Here is a 26,894-nt window from a genome sequence, read left to right as displayed (position 1 = left end):
AGAATCACCAGATCAAAGAGTACACCAGTTTGTCTTGACACCCTACTATCTCTTGACACCTTCTGTGTTATCTACAAGCATACCCTTGTCACCCTCATTTTTTAATACTTCTCAGTTGAGAGAGGAAGAACTGATACAGAGGAATTAGACGGGAGAGGAGGGTGGGTAGTTCTGAAACCCTACTCTCATTGAGAATAGCTTAAAGAGGGAAATATATATATATATATATATATATATATATAATATATATATATGTATATGTATGAGTATGAAAGACTTCTAAATTCACTAAATTAAGAAAAAATAAGAGGGTAAGGTGATTAGGTGGAGGAAGAGAATAAGAGAGGGATTCTTGAAGGGGGGATAGGTTGAGAAAAAGTAGGGCAAGGTAGCAGATAGAAGTAAAGTAGAGGAGGGTTAATAATAGGGTGAGAAACAGTACTTATTGGAGCTTCTGAGTAGGAAATGTGGAAAGATATCTCAATACCTTTCTGGGCCCAAGTCCTATCATTCATCCATTTCCCAAAATGAGCATGCTAATATAGAGGCTTAAGGAGAATAAGATGAGTAATAGCTCTCCTCTCCCTAGGTTTCCAGCTTTACAAAGCACTGTTCTCACTCCAGCCCTGTGAAGCAGGCAGTACAAGGATTATCGGGATTTGGAGGGGGAAGGAGCAGCTACCATCAGTTAGGCAGTATAAGTTCCTGAAAAAGCAGAGCCCACCGGGAGAGAGGACTATATTCTTGACCTCCAAAGGATCTCTTTGATAGTCTGAAGATCTTCAGGCTAGCTTAGTCCCTGGGGAGGTAGAAACCAATGAAGAAGAAAGAAGAAGTGTTTTAACTCTTTATGTGCTCAGTCCATCAAACAAGCATTTATTAAGAGCCGGCTGTGTGCCAGGTACTGTGCATCATCCTTTGTCCTTTATGCGTTCAGGCAAAAATAAGGCCTACCTTATATTTGCCATGTTTTCAGCATGATTACTCACAAAGTAGCTTAAAGTCCTCTACTGGGAATGTAGGAAATACAGTTCTTTTTAGCATTGAAATAGGCCCATCCCTCAAACACCTGGTGACCTAATGTTAGAAGATTCCCCAATTCCTATTGAAGGAGAAATAAAAGAAATCATCCTATGCAAGCACACAGTAAAGCCGATGGTTTCATCCATTGCTTTAACACCTATTGGTTGTCCTTGGACAAGTGACCCTGCCGTTTTGTCTACATAGACTTCCTTCCCAAGTATATAAGTATTGATTCACTTCCTGTTGTCTGTTTCCCTTGAGGAGGGGACTCGTCCTACAGCAAGTCCTGCCAGCTGTAACATGGGCTTAAATTCAATGAAAATATGTTTTGAAGTGAGTCAGAAGTTTCGACATGAGACGGCAAAATAAAGTGTAAGATCTGCATTGGCCACAAGACAGGGATCTCCATGGTATAATAATATGTTCCTCTCTCATTACAATGCAAAGTTCCATCTGTCCACAAGATCATACCCCAAAAAGTTGCTAAATTCTACAATATCAGGTTTCACCATGTGATGTCACCAAAGACCATCCTATGATATTCTTCAATCATATCAATATGACCACCAGATGTCATGAAAAGCCGTGACATCATCTTTAATGGCACTAAATGGGTCAAAAGCATTTATTAAAAGCCTACTATGTGCCACACTCTGCTCTGGGTGCTAGGAGTCCAAAGATAAACATGAAACAGTCCCTGCCCTCAGGGAAAAGTACGTCCCAGTGATGGAGACCAACTATATGACTACTACAAAACTCCATATGTCTGGCCTGTAAAAAAAGGGAGAAGACACGTCTCACCATTTTATTTCCAGAGGTGCGAGGTCCACAGGGTCAGCAGCACGAATTTACTTTCAGATATTATCAGTGTATTGATTCCTTTTGCAGAATTTTTTTTTATTCTTTTTTTCTGTTCGATGGCTCTCTGAATACTTTTGTAGTTCAATTTCATTCATGGCAGACTCTTTGTGCTCTTATCTGGGGTTTTCGTGGCAGAGTGGTTTGCCATTTCCTTCTCCAGCACTACTAACAGATAAGGAAACTGAGGCAAACAGGGTTATGTGACTGGTTGAGGTCACATACCTGGTGAATGTCTAAGGCCAGATTTGAACTCAGGTCTAGCTGACTCTGGGCCGACACCTCTATCCACTGAGCCACCTAGCTGCCCTGATCTCTGTACAGTAAAGCTTTAGAGACATATTGGTCAAGGCTCTTAGAGTGAATGACAGGGGGCCAGAGGGCTCAGCTCTGATGGGGGCCCTTCCTTCCTGCAGCTCTGACTGATAACTTCTTTGCTACTTTCTCATCTAGGCCTCTGTGGCTCTTGTGTACTAAATTTGCTCAGACTCAATTTCCTCATCTGCAGAATGGGAATGAATCTGGAATTTCTTACCTAACAGAGCTTTTTTTTTTTTAAAGGAAAGTGTTTTATCCATCTCTGAGTTGTACAGAAATGTGAGCTGTTGTATCATTCTTATTGTCGTAAGGGATCTCTGTCCTGGGAGGAGGAGAGAAAGGAGAAGGAGGCAACTAAGAGGAAGTCTGTGCCAGAACCAGGAATGGCTGAAAAGAGAGTAGCCCAAGAGCAACAAATACCAGGGAACATTAAGCATGAGGGGAGCCTGAGCCCTGGGAAGGATAGCTTTCCCAGTGAGGTGGGAAAGGAAGCTGGGAGTCTTGGCCAGCCAGAGAGGGGCAGGGTCAGGTCGTGATGGGGTGTTTGGGTGCCTGTACTTGGACCCTAATTTCTCCCTAGTTTCACAAACAATGTCTCAGACAATCACTCCCCAGCCCAAGGACACTGTGCCTAGCAATTACTCATGTGTGGGCCCCAGCAAGACCCCTGTCTCTCTTCCTGGTGCAGCTACACAAAACTGAGTGAGAGAGTGCTGGGCTGCTCTGGCCCCAGACCTCAGAATATGCCTCTGAAATCTCCCAATTCCTTAGTAAGTTCCTGTCTTGTGAGAAAGCTTTCCATTGTTTCAGGGCCTTCTCTCATCAAGACACAGGGAGAGGGGTGCCTTGTCCAGCCCAAGGAGTTTTGTCCTTGGCTGGCCCAAGGACTCTTCCTCCTGCCGGACTCCCAAGGTCCATACCTCTGTCATCTCCCTCCCTGTCTGGTATACTCCCTACACTTTCCCATCCATAGCTCCCAAGGACACCTGGACCTTTAGATTACCTAATCAATATCCCTGGCATTCTTCTCCCATGCCCCTTTCCATATAAACCCTAACTCCATCATCATTCTCTTGTACATTTCTTAAGAATCCTTGCCCACTGAAAAGTGTACAATAAATCTTTTCCACCTTGACTTAAAGAACGCTTGAGTCTGTGAATTCATTCCAGACCAGTACTCCAGCCTTTGAGGGATCTCAACCTCTCAGACCACAACAGTGGGAATGGGAACAGGAGAGGTGAGAAGAGATATCACACACCACTCAAAGGAAGGGAGCCAGAGAATAAGCACATGGAGGACCCCTGCCCCAAGCAGAGGGGAGACATTGGTGCTGCCTCAAGGCCCCTGGAGACACAGAGCCTGCAGATACTAAACAAAGGATATCCCTCTGAGAAGAAAAAGTCTGAAAAGAGATCTGGCAAATGAGGAGATCATAAAGAGATGACTTAAATTGTGCTATGGATAACACAAAGCCCTCTTGGGAACAATCTCTGGTGCCCTGCACAAGGTCCCCTGTGGAGAAGGGATTGACAAGGACACTAGTGTATCTGCTCCTCCCCACAACCCCAAAGTGCCAAAGGACACAGCTCATAGGAGCCTGGAGTCTTAGGCTTGGAAAGGACTGAGAGTTAACCTCTCATTTCCAACCTGAGATACAGTGGAATGAGGCCTTCCATTCTCTGCTTGCAGTCCTTCAATAATGGGCAACTCACTACCTCCCACCTTTGGTCATTCCTTTGGAAATTTCAGTTTCTCATTATGTTAAGAAAAACCTACATCCCTGTAATTAATACATTAATCATTCAATCACAGAAGTATTTACTAAGCACCTACTATGTGCCAGCTTCTTTATTCTAGATCTCCATTCTGAAGCCCCACCAAAGTCTAATCCCTTTACCCTGTGACAGTCCTTCAGATACGTGAGGACAGCTACCATTGCCTCTGCTGTCTTCCCTTTTCAGAGTGAAATGCCACCCAGTTATAGTTTTGTGGAATTTAGAGTCGCCAGGGTCCAATCCCCTCTGCTTAAACTAGAGGAAACAGGCCTAGAGAGGGAGGTTCAGTGACTTTCCCAGGGTCTCATGGTCTGTAGGGAGTAGAGCTGAAATTCAAACCAAGATGCTGATTCTACATTCAGGTCTCCTTCCATCACATGACAGATGAAAATCTGTTCCTCACAGGGTGAGGTTTCCAGGCCCCTTATCATCCCTTTCTGTCCATGTCCTTCCTGAATGTGAAACCTAGAAGTGAATATGATATTCTTGGCATGGACTGACCAGGACCACAGGGAGTTGCTTCTATTCTTGGTGTGAATATTTTATCCAGCCTTGTGATTTTACTGCTGTGGGAGCACTCCAGCTTGGAGAGTCCTGCTGCTGATGTCAATCAGCCACAGATTAGGGAGTTGCCTGGGACACAAAGGGGTTAAATGATTTGCTTATGGTCACATGGCCAAACCAGTACATAGGACTTGGACCCAGGTCTTCTTGAGTCCTAGACTGACACCCTATTGTCTACCCCAGGCTCCATTGCATGCTTGTATTAATGCAACCAGAAATCACCCTAGATAAGGCAGCTATGTGGCTAGGCATAGAGCACTGGACAAATACACACAAGCAAACACACACACACACACACACACAGACAGTGGAAGAGCTACACACATTGTCTTGGTCACTCACAACCCTGTGCCCTCTAGGAGTCCTCACTCTTTTGATCTGACATGCAGCTGAGGACTCTGTCCCTATATCCACTGGCAACTTGAGTCCTTGATGGTTTTACTCTGTTACCAAAGAAGGACATCAGAGAATGACGTTTTTGTCACTGGCTCCCTCAGATACCTTTAAAGATCTTTCATATCCCTGACCTATTCTCCCCCTCAAAACATCATTCCAGATCACATGGGAACTTCATACCTGACAATCTACTCCACCTCCACCAGCAGTATCAGCTTTCCTAACAAGCACACAGGCCCACAATGAAAAGTAAATGAATGAAAAATGAATGAATGAATGAAAAGCACTGCGCTTTTTGAAGCGCTTACTATGTACCAAGAACCAAGAGAAATAGTATAGAGATAGAAGGGAAGGCAGCCAGCATAGAGCCCAGTGGGACACTCATGGTTACCAGGCATGATGTGGATGAAGAGCCAGCTAAGGAGAGTGAGAAGGTCTGGCCATAGTGAAGTGCTCTGGGGCAGGTGTTGTCTTTGACCTTTCTTTGTATTTCCAGTGCTTAATACAGTGCCTGGAACATAACAGGCACTCAATAAATGCTTACTAACTGATTGAAAGGAGATCCTGGAGAGAATACTGTCACAAAAACTTAGAGAGACAAAAGTATCAAGAGAAGGCTGAACGATTGTATTAAAGGCTGCAATGTGTTGAAGAAAGGTCAGGACCAAGAAAAGGACATTGGATTTGGCATCTGAGAGATGGTTAGCAACATTAGTGAGGGAAGTTTCAGTTGACTGATGAGGACAGAAGGTCAGTTGTAGAGAGTTAAGAAGAAAGAGGAAAGCAAATAGAGGTGACTATTGTTAATGCCCTTTTCAAGGAGTTTACCGCAAAAGGTAGGAGATATATGGGACGAGAATTACAGAGGATGGATGGATCCAGAGAGAGAATGGTTTAAGGATGAGGGAGACATAGATATGTTTGTGGGAAGGGTGGAAGCATCCAGTACACAGGGAAATACTGAAGTGAGAGAATGGGGATGACAGAGGGAGCAGTCTGCTGGAGGAAACGGGCTGGAAGGAGACCCCTTGTCCAGGTAGAGAGGGGTTTGGCTCAGTAAGGAGTAAACACATCTCTGTGTGTGAGACAGGGCTCGGGGAGAAGATAGGGGCAAAAGCCATCTGAGTGATGTGAGAGGAAGAGGAGGGGGAAGAAGGAGCTCTAGGGGAATGACCTCAATATTTTCAGTAAAATATTAGGGAAAGTTCTCAACTGATAGAGTGAGTGGGTGTGAGAAGGAGCCGTGGGAGGCTTGAGGAGGGATGACAATTTTCTGAAGAGCCAAGGTGTTGAGTGGGATAGTGAGTTAATTAGAGAAGTATAAAAAAAAATGCCTTAGAGCTCCAGGAGTAACTTTGTCGTCTTGTGGGAAAAACTGATCACTATATTATTGGTGAAGGAAGAAGCCTGGATCAAACCCATATTATGGAGAAATACTGGTAGACATTAGTTCTATTACACAGGATTTGGAATTGAAATTTGAAAATACCTCGGTGAATTTGACACCTGCCCTTTACCAATTCATTGTCGATGGTTTGCATATTGGAAAAAGACGTGAAATGGCATTTTGGGACATGCCTTTCATTATTCTGATTACAGAGCAAAGTAGCTGTAGAAGAATGAGGTTTTCTGGGAAGTGATCTCCCTGGACCTAGATTTTGGAAAGCATCTGTCTTTTTTTCTTTGGTGATGAAACAGCATACACTGCTGTTTGTGGTGATGACAGATGAACAATGTGGATCTGGGTGCATGTGACCATATTGTTTCTGTAGAACCACAGGAAGGTTGTGCTTGGTTGGGTCATTTTTCAGTTGTGTCCGACTCTTTGTGACCCCATTTGGGGTTTACTTGGCAAAGATACTGCAATGGTTTGCCATGTCCTTCTCTAGATCATTTGATAGATGAGGAACTGAGGCAATGAGCATTAAATGACTTGCCTGGGGTCATACAGCCAATAAGTGTCTGAGGCCAGATTTGAACTCAGGAAGATTAATCTTCCTGACTCCAGGAAGAGTTCCATCCATTGTGCCACCAAACTGCCCATGGTTGTGCAACCTTATCCCCATGGGTTCCCTCTAATGCATATGTGAGTATTGGCAGATTAGGTGGTTTACTGAGAGGATATCTGGGAGAGCTCTCCAGGGTCTTTGGTGCTGAAGTGATGTTTCTTATATCTGTTGATATCTCATCCATCCTAAGCTGTTGTGTAAATCCTTCAACGCTCATTTTGACAAAAGGTCAAAGTGGGGATAACGACTTTTCACACTGCAGAGAGTAGGATGTAGAGAGGAATTCCAACAAAGAATTAAATTCAGGCCAATAAGTAGCTTTTGAATGTTCAGGAAGCAAAATTGAATAATTTTTAGAAGTGACTTTCCTTTTGACATTTAAAAAAGAAATTTACCTCTCATCCTTCTAGTCTTAGAACATCTAGAGGGATGAGGGTACACTAGTGAGATAAGTGGATAAGAGGCAGCAGAATCTAATGGCTACACCAATCACTTCTGAGTCAGGAAAATCTGGGTTCACATCCTACCTGACTAGCTGTGGACACTGACTAGCTGTGTGACCTCAGACAACTCCCATCACCACTTTGGGGTTCAGTTTTTTCCTCTGTAAAATGAAAAGGTTTGACTAGCTGACCTTTGAGGTCCCTTCCAACTCCAGATCTCTGATCCTAAGTGTGATTTGGGGCAAGTCCTTTCACCTCTCTGGGCTTCATCTTCCTCTCTAGAAGAAGGGGATTGGACTGTGAGGGTGCTTTGAGCTGCAGATTTAAGCGTGTGATCCTGTGGACCCATTTGATGGCTTGAGGTAAAGGCTGGGTGAAGAGGAAACTGAGGCAAGATGAGAACACACAAGACATTGGAAGGCCAGGCTTTGTTTGGAATGGAGGTTATAGTCCAATGGGAGCAATGGTGGGATATGGAGTTAAAGGAGCCAGATTAAAGTCCCAGCTCTACTACTGCTACAAAGACTACATCAAGAATCTCCCTCAATTTTTGATTTTTGAGTACTCCAGGGTTAATTTTTCTTTTACACTAGGCTTGGGCTTCCCTGATTTGGCACTGGTAGAGTCTTGGACAAAATTGGCTAGTCACTTAACAAATATCCTTCATGGCTCAGACCAGCCATTTTCTTGCACATATTTCCTCCAAGTTTTCTCCTTGTCAGTGGGCTACATTAACACTTTCCCTGGCACATGGCCTCTTGGCCCTGTAATTGGCCCATTTCCTTCGAGTCACCTGCTTGGTGATCCTCTGACTTGGCTGCCTGTCTCTCTCCAAGTAGAAGAGTATGGTCATTGGTCTCCTCAGCTTCTCATGGCAGGGGTGACCTGGGAGATAGTCTTTGTGCTGACCCTCAACCCTCCACCACCTGTGGAGGGGGAATATTTATTGTGTCTGTATTTATTGAGGGCCCTGAGTCACCTAAGGTCTCCATGCTCTAGACGAGTTTCTTAGACACTGCAAGAGAGAAGGTGTCAATTGAGAGATGTTTCTTCTATGGGAGTCCCCCATAACCCTCAGGTGTGCAGTCCCTATCCCTACAGTGGTCTGATGAAGATATTTCAGCCTCCAGTGGCACCAGTTTAGATGCCTTGGCCCCCTCAGGGTCTCTGGGTCCCCTAGGTGATGCTCCTTATGGGTGGGGCACCATCCTGGAGCCTGGGAGGATCCCCATCCTTTTGCCTCAACTCTCCTTCTTCATTGGGGGTGGGTAGCCCAACAGCAATTACCTCTAGTTTTCCCCGGCCCAAACAGGGTCAGTGACAGACATGTTTGCATGCCTGGGTACCTCCGTGTCCCTCCCAGCTCCTGGCCAAATTTTGTCTCCTCATGCCTGGAGGAAGTAGGCTGAGACCCAGCTCTGCCCCAGACCAGCCCTTTCTTCCACTGCTCTGGGAGTTGTCAGGAATCCAAGTCCCATTTAGCGGCTGGTGGTCTGCTGCTGCTGCTGCAGCTACTGGGCTGTTCCTTTAAGTGTAGCTCAGGACACTGCACCCCGACCCTTGCCAACCCTGCCCTCCCCCTCCAAGCTGAGGTCAGTTGCCCCATCTCATCCCACCCAGCCCCAGAAGCTGCCCTCAGGAACCTGGGACCTGGTTCAGCCCTGGGCCCTCCTCCAAGCACTGTGGCTCTTTCCCCTCCCCAGGCTGAATGATCAGGATTGAGGGAAATGATTGGGGGGGGGGCCTCCTCACTCTTCTGTGCATGATAGCACAGAGACCCCTCCCCTCTTTTCTCCCTCCTCCCTCTGCTTTGGGTGGAGACTAGGCCTGCCTCTAGTGTGATGTCAGTGTACCCATGGGGGGGGGAGGCCAACCCTTGCCCAAGGTCAGCCCGGTTTTTCTCTAGAGAAGGAAGAGGAGGGGGAGGACGACGGGGATGAGAAGGGTGATGAAGAGATGGAGGAAGAAGAGGAAGAAGAGGTAGAGAGGGAGGTGAAGGAGTGACTTCCCTTTTTCTCTCAGTCTGGAGGGGGGGAAGCTGGAGATCTGCCCAGCCCTAACCTCTTCCCCTCCCCTCCCATGATACCCCTCCCTCTCCATCTCCTAGGGATGGCAGAAGTTGCTACACTTTCCTACATGGGTGTGTATGGAGTAAGCCAGCCCCCTTCTGCCACAGCCCTTCCTGCTGCCCCTCCTGTCCCTCTGCATCCCCCCCTTATATTTTCTTCTGTTTCCTCTTCAATCTTCACCTGAACCTCCCCCCTTCCCAAATAGGCTTGTCTTAGTGCATAGGGGCATGTGTGTGGGCTTGGGTGGGTCATGGAGTATTAATACCTTCTTTTTGTGTGTTGTGTGTGTAGGATGATAGGATCATGTGTGTACCTGTGTGTACCTGTGTGTGTCTGCTACTCCAGAGCTGCTTCTGCCTGGGGCTTCCTGCCTGCTCAGGCCTTTGTCTGGAGGTCTGGGGCTTGGGGGGCCGTGGGAAGGGGTGCAGTGGAAGAATCAGGGAGAAGCCTTTGAGGACACTCCCTCCCTGCCCTCCTCACGTGGACTTTTCCAACCTTCCTTCCTCCCATCCTTGACTTCGCCTTGGGGCTTTGCCTTCCTCCTCCTCAGAAAGAGGAGGGTGAATCTTTCCCAGCGATGGCTGGATAAATCTTTCCTGGGAGAGGTGACTTGGACCTACATGCAGACAAATCCTTTATTTACTCTTTTAATAGAGCAGTACTATTCTGACTATCATTCTGGAGGGCACAAATCTTCTCTTCCACCCTTTCCCCATTCTTTTTAATTCCATTTAAGGTTTCCTTAAAGGAATCTAAGCTACAAGAGGCTTCTGTCTGGTGGTTTTGTGTAGTCATTTGGTAAAAGCATCCCACTGGGGTATTTAATTTTCAGGCCAACTTCATCAAAACATTTCTTAAAGTAATTTATTTTATCCCGATCAGAAGAACCTCAGATTGGCTAATGGTGACTGGGTTGTCTTGGGCCCATTTGCCAATCAGTGAAATACCCGCAGGTTTGGGCCCATAATATGGAGACATACAACGTGCTGGTCTCCCCTTGTGTGTGTGGGAGGTGACTTCAGCTTCTTAGGAAGTTTAGTCACTCATGGGAACTTGGCTAAAATTTTACATTATGCTAGATTTTTTTTTTTACCAAGTAGTGTGGACTACCTGAATTAAAAACAGGGGCTTTTGAAAATCAGTTCTTGAGTAAACCGTATAACCTTGCTTGTGTCAGTGCCAAGCTGCAGGTTTTCACTAGTCCCTGCTGGCAGGGTCCTTACCTGCCCTCCAGTAGGGTGCTAGCTCTGTGGTGCACATGCCCAGGGCCTCCCCCTGTGGCCACAAAACTCTGAGACAGTTTAGGACTCTTCCCTTTCTTTTCTCTATATCATCTCTTTTGTTTGGCGTCCTTTACTTTAATGGTATATATATATTTTTCTGGTTTCAACCAGCACCTGGTAAAAGGGGCGTTTCCATGTACCTCATTATGGAACAGAAAGAGGATACTGTCCCTGAGCCCTCGGATCTCTATGATTTGCAGACTGAAAAAAGAGAGTTGTTTTAATGTGCACTTCTCTCATTATGAGGGATTTGGAACACTTTGCCATAAGGCTATTGATAGCTTGGATTTCTTCCTTTGAAAACTTCCTGTCCCTTTGACCTATTGGAGAACGGCTCTTAATCTTAGAAACTGAAATCAGTTCCTTCTATATCTTGCATAGGCAACAATCCTTAGAGAACATTACTGCAAAGATTTTTTCCTCGTTTAACTCTTGCCCTCCTTATTTTGACAGCATTTGATCTGTTTGTGCAAAAACATTTCAGCTTTATAAAAGCAGAATCACCCATTTTATTTTCTGTGATTCTCTCTGTTGCTTGTTCTGTCGTGATCTCTTCCCCTATCCATAGATGTGAAAAGTAATTCCCTCCTTGTTCCTCTAATTTGCTGTTGAATCCCCTTCTACACCTAATTCATGTAACCATTTGTAATTGTTTAATTTGAAAGGTGCATTGAGAGGGGCAGCTAGGTGGTGCAGTGGATAGAGCACCAGCCCTGAAGTCAGGAGTACCTGAGTTCAAATTTGGCCTCAGACCAAAACAGTTGACACTACTAGCTGTGTGACCCTGGGCAAGTCACTTAACCCCAATTGCCAAAAAAAAAAGTGCCTTGAGGTTTTGATGATTTATTGAATTTCTGGCAAACTGCTTTTCCCTTATCCCATCTGTTTTTTTTTTTTCATGAAATATTGTTGTGCTCCCTTCCCCCCACCACAACTGCTGTCTTTGAATTTATTAAACACTAAGTTATTTCATGTGTTTGCCTCTGTACATTGCATAACTAATCTTTTCCATTGATCAACTTCTCACACTTTTAACAAGTTCCAACTGGGCCTGAAGTCAGGAAGAATCATCTCCTTGAGTTGAAATATGGTCTCACACACTTACCACCTGTGTGACCCTGGGCAAATCACCTCACTGTGTTTCCCTCAGTTCCTCATCTGTGAAATGAACTTCAAAAGGACATGGTAAACCACTCCAGTATCTCTGTGAAGAAAAGCCCAAATGGGGTCAGGAAAAGTCAGATAGGACTAAACAACAGTAAATGTTCTCACAATCACTGATTTGTAGTATAGTTTGGAACCGCCCCTGTCTTTCCTCCTTCCCCACCTCCATTACTACCCTTGATGTGCTTGACCTCTTTTAAGACTTTTTTATTGATGTTTACTGTTTCTTACATCACAAAGGTGTCCCATGTATCCCTCTCTCTCCCCATCCTCAAGAGGTATGTCATGTGACATACAGTATTTTCTTTTGTTTTAGGGAGGAAAAGAAAAGTGAGCAGAACCGATTGATGCATTCAGGAAAAGGTGTACAATATGTAACACCTGTGGACCTCTCACATCGTGGATGTGGTAGGGTGATGGTGTCTTCTCAAGTCTCCTTGTCAGTCCCACTTGAACTTTTGTTACAGATAAGTTTTAAATTTTGTGTCTCATTCTTTCCATTTCAGTTGTTGTAGTTACCGAGTATATATACTGTTGGGATTTTTTGGACTCTGCTTAATTCACTTTGCATTACTTCACAAAGATCTTTCCATACTTCACTGTATTCATCACACACATCATTTCTTACAGCCTGAAAGTAGTATTCCAGATCGTTCATGTTCTACACCTTGTTTAGCAGTTCCCCAGGTGATAAACATCTACTTTGTTTCCAATTCATAGCTGTTGCAAAGAGTGCTGTAATGAGAATTTCTGCATATGTGGGGACTTTTTTTCTTATTGATGACTTCCTTGAGCTATAATGGAGTCGTTATTCTGTAGGCTTTGTGGACCTTTTTGTTACTTTCTTTACATAATTCCAAATAACTTTCCAAAACGGATGTGTCATTTCACAGCTCCACCAATGAGGTATTAGTTTGTGTATACCCTTATCCCCTTGTTCAGGTATCAAAAACATATTTGTGCTGTAAAAGAATCTGATAGGACCCCTTCTTTACCTGTTGTTTTAAATAGTTTATATGGTACTGGGATGAGATATTTGTACATGTTTATTACAATTTACCTACATATCCATGTGGTCCTGGGACTTTTTCCTAGGGAGCTCATTTGTACCTAGTTCAATTTGTTCTTTTAAGGTAGGGTTATTTAAGAATTCTATTTCCCCTTCTGTTAACATGGGCAGTTTATATTTTTGTAAGTATTCTTCCACGTCACATAGATTGTTAGTTTTTCTGGCATATGATTGGTCATAATAACTCCTAAACATTGCTTTAATTTCATCTTCATTGGCTATGCATCCACCCTATATAAGATAGATTTCTATACCCAACTGAATGTGTATTATTCCCTCTTTGATAGAAATCCATTGAGAGTAAGGTTCAAGCAATGTTCGGTCCTCTCCTTTCTTTCCCACCGTTGAAATAGGTTTTCTACACCTTTAAAGCAATATAATTTACTCTGTTTTTTCTCTCCCTTCCCTCTTCTCACAGTTCAACCCTCCTTCTCACTCCTTAATGTTTTTATATCATATCATCAAAGTCCATTTAGACCCACACTCTCTGTCTATGTATACTTCTTCTAGTGGCCATGCTTTATCCACCCCACCACCTAGCTTCCCCTAAGATACAATTCTTAAGAGTTATAAGTGTCATGTCCCCTAAGCCAACCCTGCCCTCCCCCTCCAAGCTGAGGTTAGTTGCCGCACCCCATCTCACTCAGCCCCCAGCAGTTGCCTTTAGGAACCTGGAACGTGTTTCAGCCCTGGGCCCTCCTCCAAGCACTGTGGCCCCTTCCCCTCCCCTGGCTGGGTGATGGGAGTTAAGAGAAATGACTGGGAGGGGCCTCCCTACTCCTCGGTGCCTGTGGTGACACAGCCTCCTCCCCTCTTTTCTCCCTCCTCCCTGTGTTCTGGGGGAAGACTAGCCCTGCCCTACTGTGACATCACTGTACCTCCCCCTCCCTTGATACCCCTCCTTCTCTATCTCCTATGCATGGCAGAATTTCCTACACTTTCCTACATGGGTGTGTATGAGGTAAGCCCCCCAATTCTGCCAATGCCCCTCCTGATGCCCCTCCTGTCTCTCTGCATACCCCCCTTATATTTTCTTCTGTTTCCTCTTCCTTAGTCTAGTTTGGATTTTTTCCTTTGAAAACCTCCTATTCCTTTGACCTATTGGAGCATGGCTCTTCATCTTAGAAAGTGGAATCAGTTCCTTCTATATCTTGCACATGCAACACTCCTTATAGAACTTTGCTGCAAAGATGTGTTTTCTCATTTAACTGTTACAGTTCTCATTTTGACAGCTTTTGATCTGTTTGTGCAACAATATTTCAACTTTATAGAAGTAGAATTATCCATTTTATTTTCTGTTATTCTTTTTGCTTGTTCTGTTATAACCTCTGCTATCCACAGATGTGAAAAGTAATTTCCTTCTTGTTCCTCTAATTTGCTGCCGAATCCCCCTTTATACCTAATCCGTGGATCCATTTGTAGTTTAATTTGAAAGGTGCTATGAGGTGTTGATGTCCTGTTGAATTTCTGGCAAACTGCTTTTCCCTTATCCCATCTGTTTTTTTTTTCATCAAATAGTGTGCGCTCCCTTTCCCCCCCATCCAATTGCTGTCTTTGGATTTATTAAACACTAAGTTATTTTATTTGTTTGCTTCTATACATTGCATAACTAATCTTTCCCACTGATCAACCTCCCACATTTTAACAAGTTCCTGTTGTTTTCCAGGCAGCTAGGTGTCCCACTGGGCCTGAAGTCAGGAAGAAGCATCTCCTTGAGTTGAAATCTGGCTTCAGACACTTACCAGCTGTGTGACCCTCAGCAGGTCACTTCACTCTTTGCCTCAGTTTCTCACCTGTCAAATGAGCTTTAGAAGGAAATGGCAGACCACTCCAGTGTCTTTGCCAAGAAACCCCCAAATGGGGTCAGGAAAAGTCAGATAGGACTAAACACCACCACCGATTGTTTTCATAATCACTGATTTGTAGTATAGATTGTATCTGCTATTGATAATCACTAACCCAAACCCCTTTTTTCCTGCCTTCTCCACCTCCATTATTACCCTTGAGATATTTGACCTCTTTTTAAACTTTTTTATTGATGTTTTCTGTTTCTTACATTGCCAGGGTATCCCATGTATCCATCCCTCTCCCCATCCTGAAGAGCCATGTCATGTGATAAAGAGTATGTTTTTTTCTTTTAGGGAAGAAAGGAAATGTGAGCACAACTGATAGATGCATGTGGAAAAGGTGTGCAATGTGTAACACCTGTGGACCTCTGACGTCCTGAACAGGGTAGGGTGATGGTGTCCTCTCACGTTTCCATTTCATTCCTACTTGGTCTTTAACATTTTGGTTAATTTTTTGCGTGTCATTCTTTCCACGTCAGTTGTTGTAGTTACTGTGTGTATGTACTGTTTTTTTTTTATTCTGCTTAATTCACTTTGCATCCGTTCACAAAGATCTTTCCATACTTCTCTGTACTCATCACACACATCATTTATTACAGCCTGGTAGTGGTGTTCCATAACGTTCATATTCCGCACTTTGTTTGGCAATTCCGCAGGTGATAAGTATCTACCCACACAAGAACAGTAGGGGCAGACCTGCTCCTTTCTTTGGTGACCCCTGTCCCTCCCTGCCTGACCTGATCTTTGTCTCCCCCTGCAATGGACACACAATTTGGTTATAAAAAAACAGACGGGATAGGGGAAAAACAGTTTGCTAGAAATTTGGTATGTCAAGACCTCTCACTGCCTACCAAATTAAACTACCAACAGATAACATGAATTAGGTGTAAAAAGGGAATCAATAGCAAATTAGAGGAGCAAGGAGGAAATTACTCTTCACATCCATGGGTAGGGGAAGAGGTTATGACAGAACAAGCAACAGAGAGAATTACACAAATTAAAACGAAGAATTCTGCTTTTGAAGAGTTGAAATGTTTTTGCACAAACAGATTAAATGCAGTTAAAATGAGGGGTAACAGTTAAGTGAATAAAAACATCTTTGCAGTAAAGTTCTCTAAGGACTGTTGCATATGCAAGACGTAAAAGGAACTGATTTCAATTTCTAAGATTAAGAGTCATTCTCCAGTAGGTCAAAGGAACAGGAAGTTTTCGAAGGAAGAAATCCAAGCTATCAATAGCCCTATGACAAAATGTTCCTAATCCCTCATAATGAGAGAAGTGCACATTAAAACAACTCTCTTCTTTCAGTCTGTACATCACAGAGATTGGCAGGTTCAGGGACAGTCCCCTCTTTTTGTTCCACAACAAGTTACATGAAAATGCACCTGGTACTGGTTGACACCAGAATAAAAAATAAATACGCTATTACACTAAATGATGCCAAAAGAAAGTGATGATATGAAGGGGAGGGGAAGAGTTCCTAGACTGTCTCCTCTCTCCTCAGCCTCAAGAACAAGGCAAGGATGAGAGGAAGGTAGGAAAAAAGGATGGAAATGTGCACCACAGCAGGGGAAGGAATATCTTCAGAGGCCTCTCCTTGCTGGACTCCACTGTACCCCACCCAATCTCATGACTCCCAAGCCCCAGACCTCCAGACCAAGGCATGGGCAGGCAGGAAGCCCTAGGCAGGAGCATCCCTGGAGGAGAAGGCACACACAGGTTCACTCCTGAACACACACAGCCACACATCCACACACCTGTTGAGGGCTGGCTTTGGGGAGTTGGAGGGCTTAGGCGTGGAGGCCATGGTCCAAAGGCCAGAACAGGGGGATATGGAGTTAGAGGAGCCAGACTGGAGTCCTAGCTCTACTACTGCTACAAGGACTACATCTAGAGTTTCCCTCAATGTCTAATTTTTGTGTACTTCAAGGTTAAATTTTCTTTTACACTATGCTTGGACTTCCCTGATTTGACACTCGTAAAGTCTTGGCCAAAATTGGCTAGTTATTAACAAATATCCTTCCTAGCCAAGACCAGCCATTTTTTAAATACATATTTCCTCCAAGTTCTGTACTTGTTAGTGGGCTACATTAACACTCTGCCTGGTTCATGGCCTCTGGGCTTGCTTGCTAGACCATTTCCTTGCACTCACCTGCTTGGTGATCCTCTGAAGTGGCTGCCTCTTTCTCATTCAAGTAGAAGAGCATTGTCATTGGTCTCACCAGTTTCTCAGGGCAGGGTGACCTAGGAGACAGTGTTTGGGCTGACCCTTGACCACCTAAAGTCTGTATTTATTGAGTGGGGTGAGTAACCTAAGGTCACCATGCTCTAGACAAGTTTCTGAGAGTAGAAACTGCAAGCAGAGAAGGTGTCAATGGAGAGATTTTCCTTCTCTGGGAGTCTCCCACAGTCCTCAGGTGTCCAGTCTCTCTCCCTGCAGCTGTCTGATCAAGATGCCTTTTTCTCTACCTCTAGGGCTCCCTGCTAGATGCCTGGCCCTCTTAGGTGCTCTGGGTTCCCTGGGTGATGTTTCTAGTGGGTAGCGCAGCATGCTGGAGGCTGAGAGGATTCCAACCTTCTGCCTCAAGTCTCCTGTATTGGAGGGGGGAGCAGCCCAACAACCACTGCCTCCAGTTTCCTACAGACCAGGCATGATTAGGGGCACAGATGCATCCATGGCTGGGTGTCCCCATATCCGTCCCTGCCCCTGGTCTGATTTTGTCTCCTCCTGCCTGGGAGAAAGGAGGCTGAGATCTCCTCTGCCTCAGACTACCCCTTTCCTCCTCTGCTCTGGGGGTAGTCAGGAATGCAAGTCCCATTCAGGACCTGGAGGTCTGCTGCTGCTGCTTCAGCCACTGTGCTGTTCCCTTAAGTGGAGCCCAGGACACCCCCCCCCATCCCTGTCCTCCCTCTGCAGGTTATCTGTAAAGTGGCTGACCCCTGACAACCCCAAGCTTAGCTCAGCTGCCTCACCTCATCCCACCCAGCCCCAGCAGCTGCCCTCAGGAAAGTGGGACCTGGTTCAGTCCTGGGCCCTCCTCCAAGTACTGTGGCCCACTCCCCTCCCCAGGCTGGGTGATGGCAGTTGAGAGAAATGACTTGGGGGAAGGGCTCCCTACTCCTGTGAGCGTGACGTCACAGAGCACCGCCCTCTTCTTCTCCCTCTGCTCTGAGTGGCTACTCCACTGCATCCACTGCAGCTACTGTGACGTCACTGTACCCGGCTCTGCTACCCTTGACCAAGGTGAATGCTTTTTGCAGGAGGAGGAAGAGGAGGAGGAGGAGGGAATTCCCTTTTCACCTGGGTCTAGAGGTGGGGTGTGGCCAGCTGGAGATCTGCTCGCCCCCAACCCCCTGCCCTTCTCTGCCCCCACCACAGGTCCTTCCTCCTCACTCCGTTCCCCCCCCCACCTGAGAGATCCCAGAAATTCCTGCACTTTCCTGCGTGGCTGTGTATGAGGTAATCGTCCCCTTCCCCTCCTGCCGAGGCCCCTCCTGCCCCTCTGCATCCCCCCCTTATATTCTCTTCTGCCCTCTCTTCTGTCTTCTCCTGAACTCCCACCACCACAAATGGGCTTGTCTTAGTTCAAAGGGGCATGTGTGTGTGCATGGGGGCAGGGAGTCGTGGGACTATTAATACCTTTGTTTATGCGTGTGTTGTGTGTGTATGTGTGTATGTACTTATGTGTGTGTGTGTGTACTCTTGTGTACCTGCTCCTCCAGGGCTGTTCCTCCCTGGGGTTTCCTACCTGCCTTGTCTGGAGGTCTGGGGCTTGGGGGACCGTGCGGTGGAGGCCAGCAGGGAGAAGCCTTTGGGGACACTCCTTCCATCCTCTCCTCAGGTAGAAGTTTCCATCCTTTCTTCCTCCCTTCCTCTCATCCTTGTCTTGGCCTCAGGGCTAGGGAGAGAGGAGACGGTCTAGGAACTCTTCCCCTCCCCTCCTCCATATCATCCCTTTGGTCTGCTCTCCTTAGATTTAATGGTGTATTTGTTTTTGTTCTGGTTTCAACCAGCACCTGGTGAATGGGGCATTTCCATGTACCTTATTGTAGAACAGAAAGAGGGGACTGTCCCTGAACCTGCGGATCTCTATGATTTACAGACTAAAAGAAAAGAGTTGTTTTAACGTGCACTCCTCTCATTATGCTGGATTTGGAGCATTTTGTCATAGGGCTATTGGTAGCTCGGATTTCTTCCTTTGAAAACGCCCTCTTCCTTTGCCCTATTGGAGAATGGCTTTTAATCTTGGAAATTAGAATCAGAACAATTGTTTTCATGATCATTGATTTGTAATATAGTTTAACATCTGCTGCTGATAGTCATTAACCCAAACCCCTTTCTTTCCTCTTTCTGCCCTCCATTATTACCCTGGAGATGCTTAGCTTCCTTAAAATTTTTAGTGATGTTTTCTGTTTCTTACATCACCAAGATATCGCATGTATCCCTCCTACTCCCCATCCTGGAGAGCCATGCCATGTAACAAATTGTATTTTTTTTTTTTTGCGGAGGAAAAAAAAATCGAGCACAACTGATTGATGCATGCGGCAAAGGTGTGCAATGTGTAACACCTGTGGACCTCTCACGTCCTGGACGGGGTAGGGTGATGGTGTCTTCTCATGTTTCCTTTTCAGTCCTGCTTGTTCTTTAACATTTTATTCCATGTATTTTTAAGTTTTTGGTGTGTGCTTCTTCCCATATAAATTGTTGTCGGATCTGTCTTTATTTGTGTGAAGAGTGTTCTGTCATTGCTTTCATATAGTCCATGGATTGATCTCGGCAGGGAGACTCCCAAGGATTTTATATTGTTTGCAGTTAGTTTAAATGGAATTTCTTTCTACCTTTTCCTGCACGTAGTTGTTGTAGTTTGTTGGTAGAATTATAGAAACGCTGATGATAAGTGGGATTATTTTGTATCCTGCAACGTTGCTAAAGTCGTTCATTGTTTCCACTAGTTTTTTTTTAAATTTGATTCTGTAGGGTGCTCTAAATATATCATGTGCAAAGAGGGGTAGTTTTGTCTCCTCATTGTCTATTTTTATTCTTCCAATTTCTTTTTCTTGCCTTCTGTCTATACCTAGGATTTCTAGGACAATATTGAATAATTGTGGTGATAATAGACGTTCTTGTTTCACTCCTAATCTTATTCGGAGGGCTTCAAGGTAATTCTCATAATGGATAATGCTTGCTCTTGGTTTTAAAAATATATCACTCATAATTTTGAGATGTTTTGTTGATTCCTATGCTTTCTAGTGTTTTTAATAGGAATGGATTGCATTTTGTTAAAAGCTTTTTTCTACATCTTTTGATATAACCACACAGGTTTTGTTGATTTTGTTGTTGATATGGTCAATTGTGCTGATAGTTTTCCTAACATTGAAACAGCCTTGCAATCTTAGTGTTACTCCCACTGCTCATAGTGTATGACTTTTGTGATATACTGCTGTAATCTCCTTCCTAGGATTTCATTTCAAATGGTTCCTTGCTGTTCTTTAAGGAAATTGGTCTATTATTTTCTTCCTCTGTTTTTGTTCTCCCTTGTGTAGGTATCAAAACCATCTTTTGGCTATAAAAAGACTTTGGTAGGATTACTTCTTTACCTAGTTTTTCAAATAATTTGTATAGTATTGGAATGGATTGTTCCTTAAATATCTAGTAGAATTCACTTATCCATCTGGTCCTTGGGATTTGGTCTTAGGGAATGCATTTATAACTTGAGCAATTTCTCTTTTTTGATGGAGTTATTTAAGTATTCTATTTTCTTCTTCTGTTAACAAGCACAGTTTATATTTTTGTAAATATACATTCACTAAACTTAGATTTTCAGTTTATCTGGCATATGATTGTGCAAAATGCATCGTAATAATTGCTTCAATTTCATCTTCATTGGTTATGCATTCACTCTATTCATTTCCAATTTGGTTTTCTTTTTATTTTAATCAAATAACCAATGATTTATCTATTTTATTGTTTTTTTTTCATAAAACCAAATCTTAGTTTTATTTATTAGTTTACTTTGCAGACTGAAAGAAAAGAGCTGTTTTAATGTGCACTTCTCTCATTATGAGGGATTTGGAGCATTTTGTCATAGGGCCATTGATAGTTTGGATTTCTGCCTTTGAAAACTTCCTGTTCATATCCTTTGCCCTATTGGAGAATGGCTCTTAATCTTAGAAACTGGAATCAGTTCCTTCTATATCTTGCATAGGCAACAGTCCTTAGAGAACTTTACTGCAAAGATGTTTTTCCTCACTTAACTATTACCCTTCTCATTTTAACTACATTGGATCTGTTTGTGCAAAAACATTTCAACTTTACAGAAGCAGAATTATCCATTTTATTTTCTGTGATTCTCTCTGTTGCTTGTTCTGTCATAACCTCTTCTCCTCTCCATAGATGTGAAAAGTGATTTCCTCCTTGCTCCTTTACTTTGCTATTGATTTCCTCCTTTACACCTAATTCATGTATCCATTTGTAGTTTAATTTCAAAGGTGGTATGAGGTGTTGATGTCCTATCAAATTTCTGGCTTTTCCCTTATCCCATCTATTTTTTAATCAAGTAGTGTTTCCTCCCCCCCCCCCCAACAATTTCTGTGTTTGGAGTTATTTAACACTTATTTTATTTATTTGCTTCTATACATTGCATACCTAATCTTTTCCATTGAGCAGCCTTTCAGTTTTTTAACAAGTTCAAATTGTTTTCTGGACAGCCAGGTATTCTTTGGGGCCTGAAATGAGGAAGATTCATCTCCTTGAGATCAAACCTGGCCTCAGACACTTATTAGCTGTGTGGCCCTTGTCAAGTCAGTTAACTCTGTTTCCCTCAGTTCCTCATCTGTCAGATGAACTGCAGAAGGAAATGGCAGACCACTCCAGTGTCTTTGCCAAGAAAACCCCAAATGGGGTCAGCAGAAGTCAGACAGGACTAAACAACAAAAGCAATTGTTTTCATAACCACTGATCTGTAGCAGAGTTTGAGATCTGCTACTTATATTCACTAACACTAAACCCTTTTCTTTTCTCCCTCCTCCCCATCATTTCCCTTGAAATACTTGACTTCTTTTAAAAAAATTATATTTTCTGTTTTTTACATCATCAGGGTATCCCATGTGTCCCTCTTTCTCTCCATCCTCAAGGGCCATGCCATGTAACAAATTATATTTTTTATTTTAGGTTGGAAAAGAAAAGCCAGCACAACTAATCCATGCATTTGGGAAAAGGTGTGAAATGTGTAACACCTGTGGACCTCTCACCTCCTGGGCAGGGTATGGTGATGGTGTTTTTTTCAGTCCCACTTGATCTTTAACATTTTGTTACATGTACTTTTAATTTTTTGTGTGTCATTATTTCCATTTCAATTATTGTGGTTACTGTGTGTATGTGTATATGTATGTATATGTGTGTGTGTGTGTGTGTGTGTATATATATATAATATATATATATATATACACACATACATATAGATTCTGTTTTCTTGGCTCTGCCTAATTCACTTTGAATCAATTCACAAAGATCTTTCCATACTTCTCTGTACTCATCACATACATCATTTCTTACTGCATGGTAGCAGTATTCCCTGACATTTGTGTTCCATGCCTTGTTTAGCCATTCCCCCAGTTGATGAACATCTACTCTGGTTCCAATTCATAACTGTCACAAAAAGCGCTGTTATAAATATTTTGGACTATATGAGGAATTTTTCTTATTAATAGCTTCCTTGGGGTGTAATGGAGTGCTTTTTTAAAAGACTTTGGATATTTTTGTTACTTAGCATCATTCCAAATTAATTTTCAAATGGGTGTATCATTTCACAGCTCCACCAAAAATGTGTTAGTGTGTGTATATTCCCACAGCTTTGTTTAGGTATCAAAACCACATTTGTGCCATAAGAGGAATTTGATAGGACTCCTTCTTTACCTGTTGTTTCAAATAGTTTATATAGTATTGGAATGAAATGTTTTTAAATGTTTGGTAGAATCACTTTCAAATCCATCTGGTCCTGGGGATTTTTTCCTAGGGAACTCTTTTATGCCTTGTTTAATGTCTTCTTTTAAGGTGGGATTATTTAAATATTCTATTTCCTCTTCTATTAACATGGACAGTTAATATTTTCATAAATATTTATCCATTTCATGTAAATTGTCAGTTTTCCTGACATGTGATTGGGCAAAATAACCCCTTAGCATTACTTTAATTTCATCTTCTTTGATTATGCATTTGCCCTTTCATTTTTGCGACTGATAATTTGGTTTTCTACTTTCTTTTTGTTAATCAAGGTAACTAATGGCTTATCTATTTTATTAGTATTTTCATAAAATTAGCACCTACTTTTGTTTATTAGTTTGATTTCTTAAAAAAATTTTCTTAATCTCATCTTTGATTTAGGGATTTCAATTTTGATGTTTAATTGGAGATTTTCTATTTGTTCTTTTTCTCCTTCTTAAAATTTCATGCCCAATTCCTTGATCTGCTCCTTCTCTGTTTTATTGATTTAGGCATTTAGCGATAGAAATTTCCCCTAAGGACTACTTTGGCTGCATCCCACAAATTGTGACATGTTGCCTCATTGTTGTAATTCCCCTGAATGAAATTATTGGTTGATTCTATGATTTATTTTTCAACCCACTCATTCTTTAGAATTTCATGATTTAGTTTCCAATTTTTTTTTCTAGGCAATTGGGCTTAAGTGACTTGCCCAGGGTCACACAGCTAGTATGTGTCAAGTGTTTGGTCTGAAGCCAGATTTGAACTCAGGTCCTCCTGACTTCAGGGCCGGTGTTCTATCCACTGCGCCACCTGGCTGTTCCCCAATTAACTTTTAGTCTTTGCTTCCACGTCTTGGTAATTTTATATTGCGTTGTGGTGTGTAGAAGTTGCATTTAATATTTCCGTATTTGTCCATTTGTTTATGAGGTTTTTACACAATAATGTGTGTTCATTTTTTTGTGAAGGTGCCATATACAGCTGAGAAAAAGTTATATTCGTTTTTATTTCCATTCAGTTTTCTCCAGAGTTCTACCAGGTCTAACTTTTCTGATATGCTTTTCCTTTCCTTAATTTCTTTTTAATTTATTTTATGCATAGATGTCCCTAATTCTGAAAGGGAAAAGTTGAGGTCACCCTTTGTATAGTTTTACTATTTTCTTCCACAAGTCATTTAACTTTTCATTTTAAGAAGTTGGATGCTCTGCCATTTGGTACATATTTGGTGGGTATTGATATTATATTGTGGTACCTTTTAGCAAGATATAGTTTCCCTGCTTATCTCTTTCAATTAGGTCTGTTTTAGCTTTTGTTTTGTCTGAGATCATGATTTCTACCACTGCATTTTATACTTCAGCTAGAGCCTAAGTGGTGGGGTTAGGGGGCAGGGAACATATTGTCTGAAGCTACAGGCCTTTTCACACTTTTGCTTTTGATGTTTTCAGAGCTAATTTTGGGAGTTTGAAAGTTTTCTGTGGTCCAAAGTGATATGATTTGGGCAGAGGTTTGGTCATTGCTTTCCCTGTGTGTGCTCTGGTCCTTACCTAGAAAGAACCCTTGATCCCTTAGGGCTGCTATTGATATTGCTACACAGGGTCACTGCTCCCTTTTTAAAAAAATTTATTTTATTTATTTTTTTGGTGAGGCAATTGGGGTTAAATGACTTGCCTAGAGTCACACAGCTAGTGAGTGTTATGTGTGTGAGACTGGATTCGAACTCAGGTCCTCCTGACTCCAAGGCCAGTGCTCTATCCACTGTGCCACCTAGCTGCCCCTTCACTGCTCCTTTTTGAGCAGAAGTGACCTTACCCCTCAGTACCCTTTTTCCATTGGCATTGCAAGTGATACTGTTCCTCAGGGTCCCTGATCTCTTGTGACTGAAAGTGATACTGTTCCTTAGGGTACCTACTCTCTCTTGTCAGAATGTGCTCATTGCTGCCCTTGAATTGTGACCCAGAAGTCTGTATAGGTAATGGAGTGTCCCAACAGCTTCCAATCTTGTGTCTTGAGCTAGCACAGGGGCCTCTGTAATCTCTTTCTAGCCAGTTGCTAGGTCCCCTTATTGTCTCTGGCTGGAGAGCTCCCAAAGCTGCTGTTGCTTCTGAGTATTAAAATTAACAAAATAACTATAATATAGTAATAATAACATATAAAATAATAAGAATGTAATAAAAATAGAAAATCGTTCTGAGGTAAAAATTTTCCAAGTAAATAAGTAATGATTTCATAGGAATGATTCACAGGTTCCCTTTAGGTCAACTAATTCCTCAGTAATTAGTGAGAAAGGAGTGATTTTGTAACAGAAAAGAAGAGTAAAAAAAATTACAGCAACCTTAGGAAACTTGTTTTGAGCATAATTCTGTTGAACAAGGCAGGTCATTGGAGTGGTGTGCTTCTGCCAGGCTTTCTTAAGCCAAATTCCTACTGTTGGCAACATCTAGCTGTCAAAGTGAGATTACCCCAGAAGTCTTTGCCCCACAGCTGAAGCAGTTTGTAACCAGAAAGCTTCCTTTCAAGGGGCCTATAGTTTCAACTAAGATTAGGAAAAAGGAACTTGTGGTTTGTAGTTAGCAGTCACCCCCCCTTACCCCCCATCCTGCCCTTGCCAGAAAGGGAAACCCAACCTCAGAACATTACACCACTTAACTCATATGTAAGGTCTTCCTGAAGGAAAATAAAGGAGCTTATCTCCTAAGTCTAAAGAAGTTAATCTTTTGTCAACCTCCCTTTCTCACCTGCCAGAAAGGGGAAGTTAGCCTTTGAAAAGAGTCTTCTTTTCTTAAAATTAATTTATTTTATTTCTCAACAATCACTTCTATATGCTTTTGAGTTTAAAATTTTTCTCCCCCTCCCTTCCCCTCTCCCTCCCCAAGACAGTGCACAATCTGATATAAGCTATATTTATACATTCCCATTAAACATATTTTCACATTAGTGATGTTGTAAGTAAGAATTAGAAGCAACAGGAGGAACCACCAGAAATAGGAAACAAAACTCAACAGAAGAAAAAAAATATCAAATAGTATGCTTCGATCTGCATTCAAACTCCATAGTTCTTTCTTTGGATGTGGATAGCATTTTTCATCATGAGTTCTTTGGAATTGTCTTGGATCATTGTGTTGCTGAGAATAGCTAAGTCATTCATAGATGATCATCGTATACTATTGCTGTTACTGTGTTCAATATTCTCCTGGTTCTGCTCAGTTCATTTTGTAACCATTCAAATAAGTCTTTCCAGGTTATTCTGAAATCTGGGTGGTCATCATTTCTTATAGCACAGTAATATTCTATTACAATCATATGTCACAATTTGTTCAGCCATTCCGCAATCGATGTACATCCCCTCAATTTCCAGTTTTTACTACCATAAAAAGAGATGTTACAAATATTTTTGTACAAATAGGTCCCTTCCTCCCCTTTTTCATCTCTTTGGGATAGCTTCAGGAGTGGTATTGCTGGATCAAAGGGTATGCACAATTTTATAGCTCTTTGGCCAGTTTCAAATTGCTCTCCAGAATGTTTAGATCAGTTCACAACTTCACCAACAGTGCATTAATGTGTCAGTTTTTTCACATCCCCACCATTTATCATTTTCCTTTTTTGTCATGTTAGCCAGCTTTATAGGAGTGAGCTGGCACCTCAGGTGTTTTAATTTGTATTTCTGTAATCAAGGGTGATTTAGAGCATTTTTTCCCTATGACTAGAGATAGATTTGGTTTCTTCATCTGAAAACTGCCCTGTTCATATCCTTTAATCATTTATCAAATGGGGAATAACCTATATTCTTGTAAATTGAATGAAGTTCTCTTTGTATTTGAGAAATGAGACCTTTATCAAAGATAGTTGTTGTAAAAATTGTTTCTAGCTTTCTGCTTTCCTTTTAACCTTGGTTGTATTGGTTTTGTTTCTGCACAACCTTTTCAACTTAATACAATTAAAATTGTCCACTTGATATCTCATAATGTTCTCTATCTCTGGTTCACTAACAAAATCTTCCCTTCTCCATAGATCTGACAGGTAAAAACTATTCCTTGCTCCCCTAATTTGCTTTTGGTATCAGCCTTTATGTCTAAATCATCCACCAAATTTGATCT

The 26,894-nt window shown here is 42.6% G+C and overlaps 2 long non-coding RNA genes across 6 annotated transcripts in view; both read left to right on the top strand.

Moving 5' to 3' along the window:
- The window catches only part of LOC110203686 (uncharacterized), a 222,437-nt gene that overhangs the window by 17,867 nt on the left and 177,676 nt on the right, over positions 1 to 26,894 (top strand). The window lies entirely within an intron of this gene.
- Positions 18,046 to 26,894, top strand: part of LOC110203689 (uncharacterized) — a 36,777-nt gene continuing 27,928 nt past the window's right edge. For 2 of the 4 annotated variants that reach the window (XR_013483597.1, XR_013483596.1), the window contains exons 1-4: positions 18,046 to 18,279; positions 18,543 to 18,661; positions 19,329 to 19,415; positions 21,991 to 22,082. This is a non-coding gene — a long non-coding RNA (uncharacterized LOC110203689). The remainder of the gene's footprint in view (positions 18,280 to 18,542; positions 18,662 to 19,328; positions 19,416 to 21,990; positions 22,083 to 26,894) is intronic. The other 2 variants (XR_013483598.1, XR_013483599.1) reach the window with 2 other exon arrangements.

Source organism: Phascolarctos cinereus, unplaced genomic scaffold (genome assembly GCF_003287225.1).
Source record: "Phascolarctos cinereus isolate Bilbo 61053 unplaced genomic scaffold, phaCin_HiC Scaffold_8;HRSCAF=390, whole genome shotgun sequence".
In the NCBI taxonomy this organism is placed as follows: Eukaryota; Metazoa; Chordata; class Mammalia; order Diprotodontia; family Phascolarctidae; genus Phascolarctos; species Phascolarctos cinereus.
This window is presented reverse-complemented; position numbering and strand designations above follow the sequence as displayed.